At 48.6% G+C, this 18,164-nt stretch overlaps 1 protein-coding gene across 7 annotated transcripts in view; it reads right to left on the reverse strand.

Moving 5' to 3' along the window:
* The window catches only part of DNAH8 (dynein axonemal heavy chain 8), a 10,041,960-nt gene that overhangs the window by 3,513,300 nt on the left and 6,510,496 nt on the right, over nt 1–18,164 (reverse strand). The window lies entirely within an intron of this gene.

Raw genomic sequence — 18,164 nt, forward strand, 5'->3', positions numbered from 1 at the left:
CTCACTGGAAAAGGATTTTCTCGAAGTGCCCAAATCATGCATGCAGTGCAATATTAAAGGCACTACAATTTCAGTTAGCTGCAGCTGTGTTCATGCTGTGTCTAGAGCGTGGGCTGATCAACCCGAATACCAGCATACATTGTTATGGTGACCTTGAAGGCTTCTGCATGCCTAAGGTTGTGATGTAAGTCTTGGGATATAAAACAAGCATTAGAAATGCAATAGGTCTCGGATTTATTTGAGTTAGAGCTAATAGCATGGTAAATGGCAATGTCTTTTAACCATGTGTTATGGAGTGTATGCATGTGGGGTGGAGTGGAATTATGTGGGTTGGATTGGAATTGTAGCAATACTGGCATGCTACGCTTTAGATGAATATGTTTAAAAGTAAAGTACACCATACTGCGATTGCTACAATAGTTAATTGTGAATGCGTTAACAATTGATGTGTGCACTGATGGCTGGTGGTGTGTGTGCCTGTAGAAATTGTGCACTGATGGCTGGTGGTGTGTGTGCTTGGTGGAAGCTTGCACTGCCGGCTGGAGGTGTGTGTGCTTGGTGGAAGCGTGCACTGATGGCTGGTGGTGTGTGTGCCTGGTAAAAGCGTGCACAGACGGCTGGAGGTGTGTGTGCCTGGTGAATGCGTGCACTGATGTCTGGTGTTGTGTGCCTAGTGGAAGCCTGCACTGACAGCTGATGGTGTTTGTGCCCGGTGAAAGCGTGCACTAAAGGCTGGTGGTGTTTGTGCCCGGTGAAAGTGTGCAGTGACGGCTGGTGGTGTGTGTGTGTGTGTTTGGTTGTGTGTGTGGTTGCGTGTGTGGTGGTGAGTGTGTGGTGGTGAGTGTGTGGTGGTGTGTGTGGTGGTGAGAGTGGTGTGTGTGTGTGTGTGTGTGTGTGTGGTCTTATGTGTGTGGTCTTATGTGTGTGGTTTTATGTGTGTGGTTTTATGTATGTGGTTTTAGGTGTGTGGTCTTATGTGTGTGGTCTTATGTGTGTGGTCTTATCCTGCACACTCACTCTCACTCTGCAGTCATTCTGCACTCAGTCTGCACTCACTCTGCAGTTATTCTGCACTCACTCACTCTGCACTTATTCTGCACTCAGTCTGCACTCACTCTGCAGTTATTCTGCACTCACTCTCACTCTGCACTTATTCTGCACTCATTCTGCACTCACTCACACTCTGCACTCACTCTCACTCTGCACTCATTCTGCATTAACTCTGCACTCACTCTCACTCTGCACTCACTCTGCACTCACTCTCACTCTGCACTCATTCTGCACTCACTCACCCTCTGCACTCACTCTCACTCTGCACTCATTCTGCATTAACTCTGCCTCACTCTCAATCTGAACTCACTCTGCACTCACTCTCACTCTGCACTCACTCACACTCTGCACTCACTCTCACTCTGCACTCATTCTGCATTAACTCTGCACTCACTCTCACTCTGCACTCATTCTGCACTCACTCACACTCTGCACTCACTCTCACTCTGCACTCATTCTGCATTAACTCTGCACTCACTCTCACTGTGCACTCATTCTGCACTCACTCTGCACTCACTCTCACTCTGCACTCATTCTGCACTCACTCTGCACTCACTCACACTCTGCACTCAATTTCACTCTGCACTCATTCTGCAGTAACTCTGCACTCACTCTGCACTCACTCTCACTCTGCACGCACTCTCACTCTGCACTCATTCTGCACTCACTCTCACTCTGCACTCATTCTGCACTCACTCTGCACTCACTCTGCACTCTGCACTCACTCACACTCTGCATCACTCACTCACACTCTGCAGCACTCACTCACACTCTGCAGCACTCACTCTCACTCTGCAGCACTCACTCTCACTCTGCAGCACTCACTCTCACTCTGCAGCACTCACTCTCACTCTGCACTCACTCTCACTCTGCACCCATTCTCACTCTGCACTCATTCTCACTCTGCACTCTGCACTCAGAATCTGCACTCTGCACTCTGAATCTGCACTCTGCACTCTGAATCTGCACTCTGAATCTACACTCTGATTCTGCACTCTGATTCTGCACTCTGAATCTGCACTATGAATCTGCACTCTAAATCTGCACTCTGAATCTGCACTCTGCACTCTGAATCTGCACTCTGAACTCTGAATTTGCACTCTGCACTCTGAATCTGCACTCTGCACTCTGAATCTGCACTCTGAATTCTGAATCTGCACTCTGCACTCTGATTCTGCACTCTGATTCTGCACTCTGCACTCTGAATCTGCACTCTGCACTCTGAATCGGCACTCTACACTCTGAATCGGCACTCTGAATCCGCACTCTGAATCTGCACTCTGCACTCTGAATCTGCACTCTGCACTCTGCACTCTGCACTCTGATTCTGCACTCTGCACTCTGAATCTGCACTCTGCACTCTGATTCTGCACGCTGAATCTGCACTCTGCACTCTGAATCTGCACTCAGCACTCTGCACTCTGAATCTGCACTCTGAATCTGCACTCTGCACTCTGCACTCTGAATCTGCACTCTGCACTCTGAATCTGCACTCTGCACTCTGAATCTGCACTCTGCACTCTGAATCTGCACTTTGCATCTGCACTCTGCACTCTGAATCTGCACTCTGCACTCTGATTCTGCACTCTGATTCTGCACTCTGATTTTGCACTCTGAATCTGCACTCTGAATCTGCACTCTGAATCTGCACTCTGAATCTGCACTCTGAATCTGCACTCTGAATCTGCACTCTGAATCTGCACTCTGAATAGAAGGTAGATTGATTAGACGAATGAAGTGATGTGCCTTGCACTTAATTATTAAATGTAGGTCAGGATAAGGAATCTAGTGAGAAAAAAAGCCCGAATTGCTGGGGACATTCCGCCGCGGTCTTTCACTAACGTGTCACTGACAGCAATGTTTAATACTTCGTATTTTTACACAAATACCGAGCATTTCGCGGGGTGTGAATGATGGACCTGATTATGCATGTGCGTGTTACTCTGCAACCCTGAAATGTTCTTCACAACAAAGGCGGCGGTTCCAGAGAGGCGCTCTCATTTACAACTAAATAGAGTCACGCAAAGTGAGAATACAAAGAGCACATGACGTGCCTGACAGGACGTTAAATACACTGCAGGCGCGCAGACAGCCGAGGAGGACAGGTGCAGTACAGTTTTCTTAGCAGGCTTTCACCTCTGCACCTTTCAGACAAGGCAGGAGCCGGGGATCCGAGAAATGTGCTGACATAACATGCAGATAATGAAGGAGAAAACGTGTTGTACACACAGAGGTCGTGACCCGCGTTTCACTGAATGTACTTTGTAATTTCAGTTTTACCTCAGTGTACAAGGCAAGTGTAAACTTCTCCTTGCAAAATAAATACTTTTAGAATTTATTTACATTGAATAATGAACATCGAAGCCAATGCGATTGAATGAAAGCACATTTGAGCACATTTACAAACAAAGCAGTGACGAAATATAATATGTAGCTGGCCCCTGGTGCAAGAAAGATTTTCTTTAAAAGGCTGGAGGACTGAATGATGGACTTCGACCTAGTATGAGCACTGAGCAGTAAGAAAAGCCAAAACGTTTCCGTGTTTTGCAACACTTTTAAACAAGCTTTGGCAGGGAGCCAGCATGCGCGCACACACAGCTGAAAAAAAAATTAACTGGAAAGTGGTGAATGCGCGCCGACCATCTGGCTTCAATTACCGCGGCCCCTGACAGCTGGTAATTGATGAAATATGCCCTTCTGGTGCTCGTGTCCGCACGGAATATGCAGGAAGTGGAGCAACTCTACAGCCTATGGCCTATTGCGTGCTGACTTCTAAAAAGACAGGCATGCGAGGCCCAATTGCCATGCAGATGGAAAAAAACGAACACGAAAAATCACGAGCATTCAGGAATGTTTGGGTTGCTTCTCGGAGACCCTGATTATAGGACTCTTGGCTCCGCCCACACTGCTTCGCAGTGTGTGACGTAGGCCCGAGCACTAACAAGCCATTCTTATGCACGGAAAACCAAGCAGTTTAACTTAAAACAACAGTAACATGTGCAAAATGGCGTTTAAACTTCTATTAAGCTTATGTTAACATAGCAATGTGTGCAAGCAGGGCCGTCTTCACTACATCCTCCCCTGATCGGAACACATACAAGAAGGGGGCGAAGTAATACGTTCGAAGTAGGAAAGAAGAATTTTCGAGTACAGTACGTGTTAAAGCTGGACAGATGCCTATTCAGTCCATCAGCGTACAGGCACAGTACGTTGCAACTGCCTCCAAGAGTCATTCTTATCATCAGAAAATAATTCAGCCATCCAATTTAACAACGGGAAGCAACATACATGTTCTTCGATAGCTGGAGCCTCAAGCCCCATCAGAGGACAACTCGGGTGTTCTTCGAGATAACTGCGTGCCAGGAAGTCATGTGCACATATATTCCAGTTGCCTAGGACTCCATGCGCCGCCGCACAAGCCCTAATCCAGATACCAGAACAGTCCAACTCATGAGCTACTAAGGGACTCATCAGTTGATCATAATCCGGGTTAGAAGACACCGTATTGCAGAGACACAAATCCAGAGCCCATTCAAAAGAGCAATCCAGGCAATGTAAAACAGGCTGAACGCATGTAAAGTAGGAAAGCCAGAAGAATAATCCATATGCTACACTCAAGGTAGCAAGAGGTAGCGTTCAATAGTATTCAAGCATCCGGTTCCGAAGCTGGAGCAGCCGGGGCAGGCTGTCTTGTGACACAGACTGTGCAGCCATATTTGAGCAAGCAAATCAACATCAGTACATCGGCAGCTTAGGCGAGAATTAACAGTAAACTGCCGAAGATGCTGGAAAAAATAGAATGAAAAAATGCAAGTACCACACTAAATATAGTTTGGAATAAAGTCACAAGGCCAGTGCTCACTACTTTAAAAAAATGTGCCAAGCCAGTTGTCGACGAGGCATTGAATATAGTATGAATTAAAGTGCCGAAATGCAGGGGGAGATCAGTATTTAAAAGTGCATGCACCTCAGTGCGGGTGCTGGCCATGTGAAGGACAAACGTTTCACAGGAAGAAGTAATGGCAAATTCTTTCTGGGATAATAGAGCCCTTATTCGACTCATCTTGTTGAACTCTGCTTTCATGGTCGGAATGGAAGGCCAGATGGGCACATTGAGCTTCCCATGCGGGGGTGGAAAAAGCACTTTTTACAACAAACTACACATTGGGAGACGGTTACAATGTACGGAATTCCTGCCAGCATACCGGAGCAATCTTCATTATTTAAAAGTAAATAGCTACTGTTAGCTAGCAACGTGAAAGTCGGTGTTATTGTTGGAACTGGATTACCCTTTAAAATGCAGGTTAAATTCAGAGCATGCATGTTACACGAGCCGTGCAATTGTATGTTCTTGCAAACCAATGAGTGATCAGGTATAGAAGTACACTCTTTGCCCTTTAAATAAACTTCTTTACCCTCCCTCATGCACCTATAGGTAAATGGCAGAGACCAAACTTCATGGAGATAGGCACTTCCCAGTGGTTCATATCTGCCTATGGCTGTGGTTCCCAAACTGTGCACCGCGGCGCCCTGGTGCGCCGTTAGTAGCAGCCAGGGGCGCCGCGCACAATGTGGGAAAGAAACCATGAGGCCGTGTGCTGAGGAAGCTGCAAATCATGCTGTTGTGAGAATGTGGGCACATAAGAAAGTGTGCATCTTTTTACACCCTACCTTTCAGCCTGAATGCTGCAAGTGAAGCTTATTGCAGTCACAGCAAAAAACAGCGTGGAGTTACAAATGCCTCCTCATAACCCGGGAATATGGCTTGGCCCAGGAGTGCTCTGCCACAATACGTGCGTCCATGCTTCCACAGAGCCTCAGCAATCACAGCTGTGACCGACGAGCGGGATTGCTGCCCGTGTTCTGTGTGCCTCTGGGGAACCCTCTTCACTACAAGTAGGTAAGAGGGTTGACACTGCTCTCTCTTTGAACCCATTTTTTGACATGGCGAATTTGAAAGGGACACAAATAAACAGTTACTGTTTAACAATGTGCAGTGGCCCGCAGTCTCGTCGGACAACTGAACAGCAATCTTAATGAGCACAGCAGCTCGCAGAACAAATGACGCAAACAGGGGCACATGTATGACATTCCTGGTGCAGTAAAGCTTCCTGTGGAACGAGAGTTATGTGGGGGGATAAACACAGACTCATGACATTTCCAATCAAGAGAGCGATTTCAAAAACTGATACAGATTCAACTTCACACAGCACGTTAGGTATTTATTTGCTGCCGCTGACTGTTGTTCTTGCACTTTGTTCATGTGAAGAAACAAGCGCTGGATTTCATAAGCCAGAAGTTACAGTTGGCAAACTCGCTGTGGAAATAGGGGGCCGTATTGCAGACATGATTAATTGCCCATCCCCAGTCTTATCCCCTGCCAAGGCTGGACAGGAAGCATGTAGTACAACTGAAATAACCGGTTTCCTTTTCAGACTCAGTGAAAGCAGATTCTCATTCTTCCCTCCATATTTTTCTCCATATTAGTGACAATAATAGACTGTAGTCACCAGCTCCAAAACGAGACTACTCCTCTGTGCAAATGTTCAGTCAAAGAAAATTATTTTCTATTCCCTCTTCATTGCTTAAGGAAGGCTGAACTTCAAATCTATATTTTATATCTCAAAACTCTGTGATGCTTGACGCTGTTTACTCTCATTAGCGGTGTTGTTCAACACATTATTCAGAGCGATTGTGCTGCTCATGTCAATATATACTTAGTGATCTTTCTTGTTAGCCATGCAGCATAAAAGATTAACATATTGCATGCGCATTCATTTAAATTTAAATAGTTACAAAAAGTAGCAGTTCTCTTGTGGCAGTCTTATACTGCAACACCTTCTTGGTGCAGGTTTGGTACAAGAGGCCTCACAAATTAAATGAGTATCAGTACCTTATCTGGAACTGGTACTACCCTATTTCTTACACTAGCTAGCGCTTCTTTACTACCTTGGACGAGACATCTCAGCGCTGATATAAGTTCAGCTCAGACTGCAGCAAACTGGGCATCAGAGAGGCTGTTAAATCACCCCAGACTGGGCCATGTTTTATTTCTGGGAAGAGGAGTGCGGCAGAGGGATGAGACATACAGGAAACTAAAAGTGACACCAAGACTTTCAGTCTGAGAAAACTAGGGCAAGCAGCAGGTGGAAGAAGGAATACACTGGGTAAAACAAAGTGTGAAAGAATCAAAGGGGGGAGAGAAAAGGCAGCAACAAGAGGTGTGGAAACCATACGGATGAGGCAATCAATAGCATGCTTTTAGCAGGCTTTTTCATTATTGAAAGTTTCATAAAGCGTCATTAACTGACCATAAAACAAATACAGCAGAGGTTGCAACAATGCAATCTTCCTTTAATGCACAGAACAGGCACACATATAGCAGCTCTTTGGCTCTTTTTTAGCTGTTAATAGTGCATTCTTGGACTTGTAGTTTGTCTTTTTTACATTCCTTCATCCCAATTAATTTTAGGGAGAAAACTGGAAGTGCTCCCGACGTTGGGCTTACATCCCCCCACCGGTAAAAAAATGGCGGGGAGCCACGGCCAACTGCCAATTAGGTCAAGGGAGCCACAGGTCAAAAAAGTTTGGGAACCACTGGCCTATGGCATAGTGTTTCATACATGAACTGAATGTAAACAAGGGAAAGGGCAGTGTTATTAACCCATGAATGAGCCATACGGCTGAATTAGATTCTGCAACAGAAAAAGGTAAAGGTTTAAACTTTTAAATATGCAAAAGCGAAAATGCAGCAGTCTTTCTAGACATAAATTGTCGTTTTTCAGTCAAATTAAACTGAAAAAATATAGAAGAGGTGTTCGTGTAGTCCCAAAGCAATTTCCTAGATTTTAAAGTTTGTAAAATCCAAGCAAACTGCATAATGGAACAAAAGTGATTTTGACCATGGTACAAAACAGACACTTCATCCTGCACAATATCAACAACAGATGAAACAATATTATCTAATGTATGCATTCGGGAAGAAAGGGTAATAATGCTATTGTCAACAACTGCAAGCACTTTTTCTAAATTACTTGATCAATAGCTCTCAATCTAGAAGCAGCTTCAATTTGAGACAGTTTCCAAACTTCGTTGTAAATAGCATATATCCATCTTTTTGACCTGCCTCCTACAGGACCTTTAACAAAGTCATTCAAATCAACATCGTCAGTCAATTTGGACAAATGAAGTTTAACTGACGCTAAAGTGGAATGTTTAAGCCAGTTCTGACATAACTTGCCTACTAAATAGGTAGTAACAGAATGGGCACTTTCAAAACGAGGACCCACCCTAACCTGTGTATAGCCAGGGGCCAGACCCAGAAAACGATGTTGGCATGAATCTGAACATTTTTGCCCTAATAAGCAACCTTGAAGATCCAAGCTGGAAATATTAAAGCACGAGTTACTTACATTCCGTAACGATATATATGTAAGAAACATTAGTAGTGATAGATTCCTTACCTTAGAATTACCCCCAGGTGTCAGACTGGATCCGGTAGGTTTTTCGTCAGCAGTACCCCTGCGCGTCGGTAGACATCGTCGTGCGGCTCCGCGTGCGTCGTTGGAGCCGGGATGACGTCGCCGGAGCTACATAGACGCGCCCACGCGGGCTGACGTCAGTTCTCTACATGACTTTCCGTGCCAGAAACACAGAGTCATGCAAGATACTGACCACTGGTGCCATAATACTAGAGCCCTAAAAGGGGTGACCTTAACCCTAGAAATCAGTTTGCAGAACAGGGAGGATGGGTGGGGAGGTAGGGAATCTATCACTACTAATGTTTCTTACAGATATATCGTTACCAAAGGTAAGTAACTTGTGAATCTGAAAGAAACGCGTAGTGATAGATTCCTTACCTTAGAATAGATACCCCAGCAATAACAACCCCGGTGGTGGGTCTGCAAATCAAGATCCCATCAGAAAGTCCTGGAGAACAGAACAGCCAAAGAAGCCGTCTCTCCGGACGTGGTTGTCCAGGCAGTAGTGCTTGGTAAACATGTGCACCGAGGCCCATGTAGCTGCCTGACAAATGTCCTGCAAGGGAACGCCGCATCCCAGAGCAGCATTGGCTGCCGTCGCCCTGGTAGAATGGGTGCGCATCCCCATCGGAGGCTCTTTTTTAGCCAAGGAATAATAAGCCTTTATGCACAGAACAACCCACAGAGAGATGGTACATTTGTGCTCAGCCCGATCTTTCTTGGCGCCCACGTAGCCAACAAAGAGCTGGTCATCCAGCAGGAACTGTTGTGTGCGACCGAAAGAGAGCTCACGTTTTGGGTCCAGAAGGTGTAGCCTCTCTTCCGCTTTCTAGGGATGCGGAGGCGGAAAGAAGGTGGACAAAGTGATGGTCTCCGATGGTCTCGCCGAACAAGAAGATGGAAATTGTTCCTCTAGGAATGTGAACCACCCACCAACATGTTAGTGGTGGTGGAGGGGGGCAGACTTACACTAGGAGAAAGAGGGATGGGGGATCCCGCTTTGGCGGAACTAGGGTCCTCACACACCAAGCAAGAGAGGTGTCATGCTTCATCATCTGGACCTGATCCTCGTTGGACCGGCGCTGCAATGCCCAACGGGCACCCGCGAAGGGGCTCTTTGTCGGAAATCATTTGTTCCTTTGCCGTTTGATGAAGTGGGGGGGGTGGCCCATGAAAGTGTAGATATGGTGGAGTGCGGTGAGTGTATTCTAAAAAAGGTTGGATCTTCCAAGTGAAGTTTATTCTGGCTGGTAATCCACCTTAAAAGGCTTTTAAGAGTGGCAGTTCCCCAATGCTGGGGTGGTCATTAGACTTTATGCTCTCCTCTCTGGGTCAACATGTTTCTTGCCCTGTTGGTTTTTAAATACCGTGGCAATTCTTCAGGACCTAGTGATGTGATAAAAGTGTAAAAAAAGGGGGGGTTGGTGAACATATATCTACACTAAATGGTGCTGCTAGTAGCTAACTACCATCCAGTTGGCACTACCTGTGTATATTATGGTAGTGTCTAGGAGAGGACATCCCTGTGATCAGTGAGGTACCTCAGCTGGGGCAGGCAGGTTAAATAGGCGCCTTCAAGCTAGGGGCCATATCCGAGATGGGACCACACTGGATCACCTACCCTTGCCGACCGTCCCAGGAAGGGCACGGACACTGGACCTCTTTAAAAAGCCCTCCTATCCCCCTCTTTGGTATAGAGGTCTGCGATGGTCTGGCAGATGTGAAAGGCAGTGACAACCTTTGGCAGAAAGGAAGGACGAGTCCTCAGAACAACTTTGTCTGGATGGACAGATAGAAAAGGAGGTTTAGAAGAAAGAGCCTGGAGCTCACTCACTCTTCTGACAGAGGTGATGGCAAGCAGGAAAGCAGTCTTTAGAGTCAGAAGACGAAGAGGGCAATTATGAAGTGGCTCAAAGGGAGAACACATCAGAAAGGTAAGAACTAGATTCTAGTCTCACTGAGGCATCATGAAAGGAACAGGAGGAAACATGTGCCTGATGCCTTTCAAGAATCCATTTACAACAGGGGACTTGAAAAAGGAAGGCTGATCTGGAAGCCTTAGAAAGGCTGAAATGGCCAAGAGATAGCCTTTATAGTGCCCAGAGCAGTGCCCTGCTGGGCCAAAGAGAGAAGAAAAAGAAGAACCTCTGAAAGAGGGGCAGAAAAAGGATCCACAGCCTTTGCAGTCCGCCATGCCACAAACTTATTCCACCTACAGGCGTATACCGTTTTTGTGGAGCGATGCCTGGCTGCCAGAATAACATTACAGACTTCGGGGGCAGGCCGAAAGACGTCAACTGCCACTGCTCAATCTCCACGCAAGGAGGTGGAGACTGGACAGTTTCGGGTGGAGGACCGTTCCCTGCTGCAGCAACATAATATCCACCCGAAGAGGCAGATCGATCGGGGGATCGATGCTCTTACTGAGAAGCTCGGGACACCATATTCTTCTAGCCCAGTCCGGAGCCACAAGGATGACTTGGGCCCGGCCACGTCTGATCTTCTTCAGCACTCTGGGTAGAAGTGGTATAGGCAGAAAGGCGTACAACAGACCACAACTCCATTCACGACGAAAAGCGTTGCCGAGCGAGTGCCGCCTTGGCAATTCCAACGCGCAGAACTGATGACATTGCGCGTTCTCTTCGGTGGCGAATAGATATAACCAAGGCTCTCCCCACTGCTGAAAGAGACCTTGCACCACTTCCGAGTTCAGACGTCATTCATGATCCATCATGCACCGATGGCTGAGTTTGTCCGCCCTGGCGTTCAGGAAACCTGCCAGGTGTTGAACCACCAGGGACATGCTCTGATGTTCCAGCCAAGCCCAGAGGCGCAGAGCCTCTTGGCATAAGGTCCATGACCCCACCCCGCCCTGTTTGTTGCAGTACCAAATGGCGGTAGTGTTGTCTGTGAACACCTGCACTGCTCTCCCCCTGACAGAGGGGAGGAATGCATTCAATGCAAGTCGGATCCCGCTGAAGCTCCAACAGGTAGATATGGTGCTTGGACTCCGCCGGAGACCAGAGGCCTCTGATCTCCGCCTCTCCCATGTGGCCTCCCCATCCCAGAAGGGATGCGTCCGTCACGATTGTATGGTCCGGTTGGGGAAGGGAGAGGGATTTACTATGGACCCAATTGGGATTCGTGAGTCACCACTGCAATTGTTGTGCAGTGCCATCCGAGATCTGGACGTGATCAGACAGGTTGCCCTGATGCTGCGCCCACTGGAACTTCAGGTCCCACTGCAGAGCCCGCATATGCCATCTAGTATGATCCACAAGCAGGATGCTGGAAGCCATCAAGACCAGCAGCCAAAGGGTCATCCTGACCGAAACCCTGGACATAGGCTGAAATATTGGAATCATAGCCTGACTGTCCCGGACTTGCTGTTCGGGAGGATAAACCGAAACCGCGCCGAGTCCAGAACCGCTCCGATGAAAAGAAGCTTCTGCGAGGGAATCAGGTGCGACTTCGGCACATTGATGGAGAACCCCAGCGAATGCAGGAGGTCGGCCATAGCCTGGAGGTGGGATACACCTGCCTGGGGCGAGCCCGCCTTCAAGAACCAGTCGTCGAGATAGGGGAAGACTGAAATCCCTGATCTGCGCAGATTTCACTGCAACCACCTGGGGGTGAGGGTCAGCGTTCTAGTCGCTCGCACCACTCAGGATAGTGCATAAAGGATTGCGGGCCCGGACGCGACTCTGTCAGTCAGAGGCACGCGCGGAGGGCACCACAGCTCGTAACATTTGCACTTTGCTATTTTGCACTATCACCTGTTGTTTTAAAACTCCCTGAGCCCTACCCTTTTTAATGTTTATACCGGCACCCTCGCAGAAGTTGTTCTTCCCTTTGGAGTCCACATAATTACCTACGCGGATGACACACAGTTGGTGATCGGATTCAATGAAAAGGACAGTAACCCCCCGGCTCTTTACACGTGTCTTCAAGAGATAGCCTCCTGGATGAGGGACTCCTTTTTGAAACTAAATGGGGACAAGAGCGAAATCATGGTCCTGGGAAATCGTTCCCCACTCAACATGAGAGAAATCTGGCCCACAGTTTTAGGCCCAGCCCCCACTCCCAAAACCCAGCTAAAGAGTCTTGGCGTTTGGCTGGACCAAGACTTGTCCTTCAAATCGCAAGCAAGGAAGACCGCCGCTACATGCTTCAGCCTCCTCCAAATCGCTCGCAAAATCCTCCAGATTTTGCGGTTTAGAGCTAGAAAGATCATGGTACAGGCCCTTGTCCTGTCCAGACTGGACTACGCAAACGCGCTTTATCTGGGGACCCCACTGCCCACTATCTCCAGGCTACAGACCCGCCAGAATCAGGCTGGCCGATTGCTGCTCAACATTCCCAAAATGCAATCGGCCAGACCAGTTCTGCAGGCCCTCCATTGGCTCCCCATTGGGGAAAGAATTAAATTCAAATTACTATGCATTGCTCACAAATCTTTCCACAAATCCCCCATCCTCAAGAACATTGTCCAGCGGTATGAGCCCAACAGAGCACTCCTATCCAAATCTCTAAACCTGGCATCCATTCCTAAAATTAAAAAAGCCAGAAGTGGAGGCCGTCAATTCTCCCCGCACACTGCCAAATTCTCTCCCACACCATCTCCGGGCCGAACCCAACCACCTCTCCTTCCGCGGATCCCTTAAGACGTGGCTGTTCCCTTAATCCGCCCCGTTCATCTGCCTCTGTCACTGTTAAGCGCTGGGATGCCTCCGGGTAGCCATGCGCTATATAAATACCAATTCAATTCAATTCAATTCAATCACTTTTGTGAACACCAGAGGGGCGCTGGTAAGGCCAAAGGGGAGCACAGTGAAATGAAAATGCTCATGGTCTACCATGAATCGCAGGATGCTGGAGGCCATCAAGACCAGGAGCCGAAAGGTCATCCTGATCGAAACCCTGGACATAAGCTGAAAGATCGGAATCATAGCCTGGCTGTCCTGGACTTGCTGTTCGGGAGGATAAACCCGAAACCGCGCCGAGTCCAGAACCGCTCCAATGAAAAAGAGTTTCTGCAAGGGAATCAGATGCGACTTTGGCAAATTGATGGAGAACCCCAGCGAATGCAGGAGGTCGGCCGTAGCCTGGAGGTGTAATACAACTGCCTGGGGTGAGCCCGCCTTCAAGAACCAGTCGTCGAGATAGGGGAAGACTAAAACCCCTGATCTGCGCAGATTTCGCTGCTACCACCGCCATCACTTTGTGAACACCATAGGGGCACTGGTAAAGCCAAAGGAGAGCACGGTGAAATGAAAATGCTCATGGTCTACCGTGAATCTCAAGTAGCGTCTGTGGGAAGGCAGGACGGTGATATGGAAATAGACGTCCTGCAAGTCCAACGCCACCATCCAGTCTTGCGGGTCTAGGGTAGACAATACCTGAGCAAGCGTGAGCATCTTGAACTTCTCCTTCCGGAGGAAGCGATTGATGTTCCGAAGATGCAAGATAGGACGCAGGCGCTTGTTCTTCTTTGGAACCAGAAAGTAGTGGGCATAACAACCACGACCTACTTCTGGCGTCGGAAAGCGATTGATGGCCCCCTTGGCCAAGTGGGCCGCAACTTCCTGCTGGAGAAGTGCCAAGTGATCCACCGATATGCGGTGGTACTGAGGTGGCATGCCTGGAGGGGATGTCTGGAAGGGGAGGTAGTAGCCCCTTCGGACAATTTGCAGCACCCACTTGTCCTAAGTGATATCGCACCAGTGGTGGAGATGATGGCCTATTCGTCCACCCACTGGCATCTGATGGGCCTGAAAGGTCGGACTAGGAAGGCTTAGGAGTGGATGCGGCAGGGGTGGAGGTGGACTGGCCCGCCCGCTGGCCCCCTGAACCGCTTTGACAGTTCCCACGTATGCTGCCACGCTGAGATTGTTGCTGCTGTGGCTCTGCGAATGCTGCGGGCGCCCCTTTCGTGGCCACAAAAGCAGCGAAAATCAGAAGGCAGAGGAGGCCGAGTGGCCGACAAGCCTAAGTACTTGGCCGTAGCCCATGAGTCCTTGAAGAGCTCCAACACACTGTCTGCCTTGTTGTCAAAAAGGCGAATGCCATCAAAGGGCATGTCCATCAAGGGGTTTTGGACATCCCCTGAGAAGCCAGTTGTCCTCAACCAGATGTGGCGCTGAAGCACCACCATCGTGGAAATCGACCTGCCCAGTGAGTCGGCAGTGTCCAGCCCACAACGTATGGTGAACTACGCTGCATCTCTCCCTGCCGCAATCGCCTGGGAGAGAACTTCCTGGGCCTCCTCAGGGCAGTTAGGAAGCACCTGCGCAACCGTGTCCCACAGAGAGTGGGTATTACATCCCAAGAGGCATGCAGTGTTCAACGACCGCAGCCCTAAACCTGCAGTTGAAAACAGCTTCTTGCCAAGCTGATCCAGCTTCTTGGATTCCCTATTCAGAGTTGCGGTAGGGAACACGCTTTGGGAAGCTGAGGCTTGGACAACCAAGCTCTCAGGGGTGGGGTGTTGGGTAAGGAAGAGGGGGTCGCCTGGAGCTGGGCGATGGCGTCGGGCCATGTTCCTATCCACAGAAGCCCCTGTGTTGGGCCTGGACCAGGTGCCCAAAAGACCGTCTGTTAGTGCTTCATTATAAGGCAGCAAGGGCTCCAAAGAGGTAGCCGTTGGTTGGAGCACTTCAGTCAGGAGGTTAGTCCTGACAGCCACCGTAGGGAGTTTGAGGTAGAGAGCCTCGGCTGCCCTACGCAACACCACTCTGTAACTGGCTCCCACCTCCGTAGCCACATAGGAGGAGACAGCATGCCAGGGTCAGGTGAGGTATAAAGACCACTGGCTTCCCCCAAATCCTCTGTCCAGTCCGCATCATAAGCCCAGTCCTGTGCTAGAGAGTCCTCAGATCCCTCCCAGTCCTCCCCTTCCTCCGAAGTCTGTGGAACAGGCTCAAAATAAGGAGGACGGACATAGGGCACAAAAGGCCATACCAGCTTTGGTATCAGCGTCGGGGGACGTCGATCCGACACCGTGTCCGGGTCAGGGCTGAAGCTGGGGACGGCGAGTCCCGAGGAGCGGGCGATGTCGGAAGCGGTGCCGGGGAGATCGGCACCATTGGAGGTGTCACGATGGCCACTGGAGTCAATCGAGGTCCGATCATGGATCCCTAGGGGGCCTGTGACGTCAGGGCCGGAGCCGCCGATGACACCCGGACCGGAGTCGCCGGAGATGGTAAAGCAGGACCCCCGGTCAGGCCCGCGGGGCCCACAGGCGCATCGGTGGGGCCAGATGGCCCAAACAGTTGGGCCATGGCAGCAAGAAACTCTTGCACCAGAGCAGGCGTCGTCCCCGCACTCAGAAGGGAGGGATAGACTGGAGGTGATGTCGCAGGCTCTCCCAGAGCCACAGGGGTGGCACTGCCCGCACCCTCAGCCACGTCGCACGACACGCGAGGGGAAGTCGAAGAGCGACGATGATTCTTGGAATGCTTCGACTTACCTGACCCCAAGTGAAAAGACTTAGATCCAGAAGAATGGTGATGATGGCATCATGACCGGTCCCTCGACCTCCCACGAGACCGGGACCTCGAGCGGCGCGGTGCGGAGTAGTCGCGCCCCAGGCAGCAGAGACACGCGCAGTGGGGGTCCGTCACCGACATCATGCGATGACCGTCCCCACAGTTCTTGAAACCGGGCATCCCAACAACACCAGGAGTCGATCGACTCAAAAAGATGAGGTAAAAGACCTCAAAGAAGTCAGTCAAAAAGTGACTGGGGGTACTTGCTCTTCCCGGATTTGCGCTTGCTGGAGTGAAAAAAGAAAGAACTGACGTCAGAGCGTGTGGGTGCATCTAAATTGCCTGGCACCAACGATGCAAGGGGAGCCGCACGACGATGCCTACCGACCCGCAGGGGTACTGCTGACAAAAAACTTTACGGATCCAGTCTGACGCCTGGGGGTAATTCTAAGGTAAGGAATCTATCACTACGTGTTAATTTCAGATAGAGGAATTTAGTATCAGGGACTGCAATTCATCAATGGACCTATTGGTGTGATTGTACCATGTAGGGTATTCTCCCAAATCAGGAATGGAAGGAGCATTTAATTTTTTAGACGCAGCCAATCCAAATCAAGTGGTTTGTGAAATAGTCGAGTTCAAAAACAACATATGGTTCGGGATGAGACATGCATGATGCAAGGCCTCTTTCCCTTGCACTTGCCAGCTTTTAGAACCCCAAACAGATTTAAGGTCAATAGTTCACAGTTCATAGCCCCCTATAGCCAATTGATCGATAAAGGACTTCAAATATAGTAATTTAGTGTGGGTGAGTCTAACTTTGGAAGAGGACTTAGCAGTTTTCTTAAAATAAAAGGTGTCAGGATTGGATTGATTAAAATCAGTAAAATAAGTAAACGTTTTCAAAAGAGTTTTCGAGCTGCCTTCAATGGGAGCTGGACAATGTTCCCACTGTGTATAATTTACCAATGTGTTTGCTTTAGTCATAAAATGATTGCCATAGTGTTGGTAGCAGAAAAAGTCTGCATAATTGGCCAGTGTGTAAGTTCAAACCTTCAGCATCAAAAGCAGCATAATATTTTAAATCAGAAAAAAGAGCCTCTACGGCTTGGACATCCCAATCGTCAGAGCGTATGTTTTGTTTTACAACATCCCCAATTCAAACACGAAGTACATTGGGGACATTTATAACTTCTGTAGGGCCGTGTATCAAAAATTTAACAGCGACCCACACAATCCCATCTAATACAGGCCACGCTGTGATGTTAATAAAAGTCTGGTCCCTCTTCATGATGTGTAACGAGCAGTGGGGTGCTAAAGTTCCATCAATTAACCGGATTGTAGATCTTTCTTTAACATAATGTCCATTCACTAGACGAAAAAATACAACTACAAATACGATTGACATGAATAAAAAAATTTAAAATAGCCCCAGCCAAATGTAAGTCCAAGGGAGTATCAAAAAATGTCTTTTAAACCAAGCAGCAAAAACAGAAAATTTCCATGGAGACTGGTTAACTGCACTTGTTTGCACACCAAGCAACAACACATCTGTGGGATAGGTATACTCAGTATCATCAAGGGGATCACCAGACGGGGGATTCAATAATGGATTACTAACTGTATGCATCTCAATGGCAATGTCAGGCCTGTTGGTATTTGCCAGAGCCAAAACAGAATTTCTCAGCATCACTGGACAAGAGACCGCTGGTGTCATACTAAGAAAAACCGTTGTAATTTGACATTGTCAATGGAGATGTACCTGTTATCCTTACGACCAGGAAGTGGAGGTAAAATGACTGTTCTTGTACCCTGCACGCCAAGCACAGGAACTGGTGCACGATATGAGGGGCCAAACTCCTTGTTGTTGTCCACTTTCTCACGGACCAGGTCACCGACTCAGGTTAGCCAGCCAACTTCCGGAATCTGAAGCGTAGCATCAGTTGTGGAGGGCAAATGTTCCTTTGCAAGACTGTCACGAGTCTCTTGTAGGTTCTGTAATACAGCTAAATGATCATCTACGTCAAAGGGTGCGGCAGACACCGGCATGTCTAGACCCTCAAGGTCCGGGACAAATATTTCTATGCCAAAGAGCATTTCGTATGGGGTCGGCCCACCCAGAGACCTTCTAGGGAGATTATTAAGA

The sequence above is a fragment of the Lissotriton helveticus genome, chromosome 6 (genome assembly GCF_964261635.1).
Source record: "Lissotriton helveticus chromosome 6, aLisHel1.1, whole genome shotgun sequence".
Lineage (NCBI taxonomy): Eukaryota > Metazoa > Chordata > Amphibia > Caudata > Salamandridae > Lissotriton > Lissotriton helveticus.